Raw genomic sequence first — 6,000 nt, 5'->3', positions numbered from 1 at the left:
GCGGGGAGCTCAATGTAGGATTCAATCCCAAGACCCAAGATCATGACCTGAGCCATAGACAGACACTCAATCACTGAGCCACCCAGCTGTCCCTATATCAAAATTTTTAAGTTTCCAATCTTAGTCTTCTAGAACTTTAGCATAGGATAAATTATTGTTAATATGATAAATTAAAATATTACTACTAAATATAGCACAATTATATATAATATATAAAAATAATTATAAAATTCATTTAATATTTAAATAAATATTGAGATCTATATAAAAATAAAATTTAAATGTATGTAAATACTTACATAATTAAATATACATATATATGGAATGTTTGTAGCAAATCTCATTCTACATAACATATTTTTCATGTGTTGTCTTGCCTGCAATTTTGACAATTTTGAGATAAGTGCTCTCCCATCAACGAAAAATGTGGCACTCAGAAAGATTGAGTGACTTGCTTAATAAGATCCCTCAGCTAGAAGAGGTGGAGCTGAGACTAAATCTAGGCCTTCTGCCTACATCTTTGAATTATATACCATGGTGGGAATGAGCATTGAGGTTTTAATCTATTACAGCTTCTGCTTAACATCAGGCAAGGATCCCTGGGGCCTTACTAAAAGGAAGGAAAAAACTGGAGAGTAGAGAAGCAATTCTGCCAAGGTACTGAAATAATACAAAACTTTTTTTTTCTTCTTTCTATTTTTTTTTAATCTCTTAATTTACTTGGTGCCAGCAGGATTTTGGAATCCTTAAAGTTGCCTTATTTTTCCTGATCCTGGAGTGGGTCCTTCTAAAAGTCATCTGCTAAAGCACGTTTCTGCACAAAATCTAGACTAATCAGGTTTCATCATTTGTGCAAGACAAAGGATGTTTAAAGAGGCAGGGCACTATGATCTGGAAATGTAATACTTGCTAGAATATAAAATAAATATTGGCAAGGAGGAAGAGCCATTTGGGAGCTGCTTCCCTAAGGCAGTACAAACACAATCAACTGCTGGTCTATTTCAGTCTCAACAGGTTACTTTTGATGTGGCTCCATTACAATGTTAAAAAGGGAGGGGAAGTGAAGCCCCAGAAGTCAGCTAACTATTGTACTCATTTCTGTGGCTAGAATGGTGAGCAAAATTAAGGTGGCTCTTTCCATTATGGAACCTATAGCCTAGAATGAAAAACAACAGTAATAAAATATGATGGTTTTTTTTGCAGGGAGTACAAAGTGCTATGAGGTATGAGGAAGAGATACTAAACTGATAGATCATTGTAGATAATACTTTCCCTTTTTGAATATGAGGAACTTTAAGCACACCTAAAAAGTAGGGTGAATAGAATACCCTATTCATACCTCCACCCACCTTCTCTCTTGCCTTTATTATTTGAAGCAAAGTACATACAAGGCACCATGCAATTTCAAAAGTAAATGTTTTAGTATATACTTATAAAAATAAGGAATCATTTTTAAAATAACTATTGGGATAAATTTAGAAGAATTCAAAAATGCTGAAAATGTCCAAACTCTCTTGGATAGGTAGTAATCAATACCCAGACCATATATTTTTGCCTTGCATTTAATAAGCTTGCTAGACTGTTCTACATATTGAAATATCTATAACTAGATGAAAAAGCTCTAATTTTTATTGGTGGTTTATTATTTTGTTTATTAACTCATTGGTTAGGGATACTTTTCTCCTATTCAAAATAAAAATTAAAAAGCTTCAATTGAATAAGTGGTAATATTAATACCTGCTGGAGGAGAAAAACTTCGATTGAAAATGGAGGGTATATGTATGTAGAGCCCCAGTCAATAAAGAGGATGCAGAGTTGTCTTAGTCTGTTTTGGCTGTTACAGCAAAAATACCACAGACTGGGTGACTTAAACATTTCTTAGTGGTTCCAGATCCTGAGAAGTCTAAGATCGATGCATCTGCAGGTTTGGCACCTGCTGAGGGTCTGTTTCTTGGTTCACAGACTGCCATCTTCTTGCTGTGTTCTCACATAGAGGAAAAGGCCAAGGAAGCTCTCGAGGGCCTCTTTTATAACGGTGCTAATCCCATTAAATAAAGCACCTCCTGAAGTTCCCACCTCCAAATATCATTACATTGGAGGTTGGGTTTCAACACATACATTTTGTGGGGACTCAGTCAATAGCAAAGGTGTGGTGTTAATATGACATGTGCATTATCTAGCATTAGGCACTAAGACTACTCCCTATTAACCTGTATATCTTTATTTATTAAAGAGTATCATCTTTTTCTTTTCTTTTAACTAGTGAAAACTCATATCTAACTTGTTTATAGAACTTGCCCACTTGATGTTTGGGTAGTATATTTGGTGCCAACCATAGTAAAGGATGCATTGCTCAACTCCATTAGAAATCTTTCCAAGTCCCACTGATGATATCAGTATATTACAGGCTATTTAAAATGTGCCAGAAGATAAAAACTCCAAAACTAAATTTAGAGTATATTTATTTTTTCAATATCTCCTGATAATGTTCATGCTGTTTGTCTTGGCATTACTGGTAACAGTAGAAAATGTAAAAGAATTCTGAAATATTACTCTGAAGAATATATTTTGTTGCTTATATAACTTTTGGTCAAAATGCATTCCTTGGAGTATGTTGAAGGTATCACTAGCCTTATATGAGAGATATCATAATATTTGTAAAATCCCTATGAGCCTATGAACTAAATTGGGATCTGTATTATATATTTCACTATGAGACCCCAGAATTGAGAACAATAAAAATAACAGTACAAATAAAATTGAAAAGAAGCAAAACAAAAACAACATACATTACTTCCATCTTAACAAATCCAACATCTCTCACACTGCTTGAGTATTTTTATATTACAATAATCATTTTATTTATAGAACATTATATTCAGCCTTTTGTTACTTTTGGTGTAAACAGGAAAATGATACTGCATTATACATGTATTTGCAAACATAGCCACATTTTCATTATTCATTGGTTACTATAAACTTCTATCCATGGCAAATATGGTAGATAATCAGTAATTATATTGCTATAAGACAATGCATTGTACCTTTCTCATTTTACTTCTCTGGTATTGCCTATCACAGAATTAACATTAACTGGTCTTATCTTACCATTGTTCATTTTCTTTGTTTTAAGCTTGCCCAAACCTGTCATCCTTTCCGTATCTATTTTCATATCTATTTGTGTCAGTATAATTTACCTTTCTATATAGACCACAGACTCTTGATTATAGAGAACAAACAAACTGATGATTACCAGAATGGGGGTGGCTGGAGGGCTGGGTTAAATAGGTGATATGGATTAAAGAGGGCACTTGTGATGAGCCCCAGACAATGTACGAAATCGTTGAATCACTATGTTGTAAACCTGAAACCAATATAACACTGATGAAATTTTTAAAAAGAACAAGGTTTATGGATTAGAGTTCTTTGTTGTGGCTTATTATATCTTTGATTCTGAAAATGTCATTCTAGAGCCAGCTAGTAAGCATCACCTGGTAGCTTGTTAGAACCATGCTATCTCAGGACCATCCAGAGAACCAATGAATCAGAATCTGCAGGTTACAAAGATTTCCAAGTAAATCATATGAACATTATAGTTTGAAGCACTGCCCTAAAATGTATTATCCCTCTGTATATGCTAACTGAATAACTGCTCGTTTGGTAGTTGTTATCTTAGTTTCTTATGGCTATTTAACAAATTATTACAAATGATATTACAACAACAAATTATTACAAGTTAGGTATCTTAAAACAAGAGAAATTCATTTCCTTACAGTATAAGTGGCCAGAAGTTGGAAAGGTGAGTTGTCTAAAGGGTGGGTTCTTTCTGGAGACTCTGCGTAAGAAACCATTCTATGCCTCTCTCTTAGCTTCTGGTGTTCGTTGGCAATCCTTGACATTCCTTGACTTGTAGATACATCTTTCAAATTTCTACCTCAATCTTCACATTGCCTTCTTCTGCCTCTGTGTTCTCTCTTCTTTTTTATAAGAACACCAGACATTGAATTTAGGACATACCCTAAATCCAAGATGTTTCATGTCAAGATACTGAATTAATTACATCTGCAAGGACTCCACTTCCAAATAAGGTCACACTCTGAGACTTTAAGTAGACATGATTTTTTTGGGAGGGAGGATGAGAACATTATTCAACTCATTCATTACAGCTGCATACAAGAAAGATGTAAATCATTACTAGAATTACTACTATCATTTTTTTTTTTCATTGCAGATGAAATGATGACCACTCTTTTACCTCGGGACTCAAACATGGCAAGAGATCATTGTTGATAAAGGTAAATGTGTTAACATTCATTGTGGCTATCACTCCCTGTTTACAAAATCCAAAGCCTAAAATGAGTATGCTCGTGCTTGTTCCCTCTTATTCTCCCTTTTATTCTCTCTCTCTTTCTCTCTCTCTCTCCGTCTTGCTCTCGCTCTCAAACACACATACACAGGCCATTCTAATTCTTGCTATATGGAATCCCCATATGCCTCTTTTGAGACTTATCCTTCCCACTAAATAACTATGAAGTCAATAATCTTTCTTACATGCATCTGCTTATAGTCATTTTAAGAAAATGTAATGCTGTCACTTACATTCTCTGCACCTACTGTATTCATTTTTCATGGCTATTGTAGAAGTAACTGAATATTTATAATGCTTTTTTTCTATCTTACAGTACATTTTTCTTTATCTTATAGTTAAATGATCAGCCAGTGGTATTTACTGTGAGCCATTTACAGATGCTTCCCCTTAATGTTGTTCAATTAACATCTCTACAACATGCTTTTTCTTTCTTAGAATGTTATTTCATGATATGTGTTAATGCATTCATACCCAGAGGCTTTTAAATTAAGTAACAGGAGCAACTGTTAAATAAATAAATAAATAAATAAATAAATAAATAAATAAATAAATAAATAAATAGAAACATATGCAAATAAGCATGCTTCTCTGTAAGTGATGATCTTAGGATTTTTAAATGTCACTTCTCCATTTACTAAAAATGTCTCCTTGTAAACAATTCAACATCATTGCTGACTCTGCTTAAAATACATTATATAGCAGTAAGAGAGCTTATTAAAAAGTAGAAGGGATTTATTCAATATCTAAGTTGTTCAACACAATGTTGGGTGTGATGATAAGGTTAGAAACATTTCTTGCTTAATCCTCAGAATAGAGCAAAAATTACTTTCACACATTTTTGCCTGTTTGCATTTCTTAAAATGCATCTTTTCCAATTAAAAACATTTATTTGACCCCTGGTTAGTCAGCTAAAACCAGAACTGACTTGCTTATTTCAGTATTGTAAAATAAGTAAAATTTGACTTCAGACAACTAGGTAGGTAAACTTAATGTTCCCTTGCTGTCAACTACTTATTTCATTATCCAACTTGCAGCTGCTTTATGAACAGCATCATATACCTGAAAAAAGGGAGGAAGTAAGTATCTCCTTGGGCACAGTGTTTAGGGGGTAGCAAAATTAAAAGAGGTGCAAAAAATCCATAATCAAGGCAAATGGTATATTTGAGTTGCCACATAAAACACAAAATAAACAGTACAATTTGAATTCTAGATATTAAAATGTTGTAACAGATAATTAAAAAAATAAGTACACTTCACATAATAATCCATCTAAAATTCAAATACTGCATGAAACATACTTATATAAAACTTTTTCTTCTAATATTAAAATTTAACTGTCTAATATTTTATTTGCTAAATCTGGTAACTCCAACTTTAATGAACTATTTTTAAAAAGTCAAAATTAGGGACACCTGGGTGGCTCAGTCAGCTAAACATTTGACTTTAGCTTAGGTCATGATCTCAGGGTCCTGAGATTAAGCCCCGTGTCACAGGCCTCCTCACTTAGTGAAGAGTCTGCTTGTCCTTCTTCCTCTCCTTTTACCCATCCCCCTGCTCAGGCTTGCTCCCTTTCTCTGTCTCTCAAATAAGTAAATGAAATCTTTAAAAAAAAATTTAAAAGGTCAAAATTA

Source organism: Vulpes vulpes, chromosome 8, assembly GCF_048418805.1.
Source record: "Vulpes vulpes isolate BD-2025 chromosome 8, VulVul3, whole genome shotgun sequence".
Lineage (NCBI taxonomy): Eukaryota > Metazoa > Chordata > Mammalia > Carnivora > Canidae > Vulpes > Vulpes vulpes.
Note: the sequence above shows the minus strand (reverse complement) of the source record.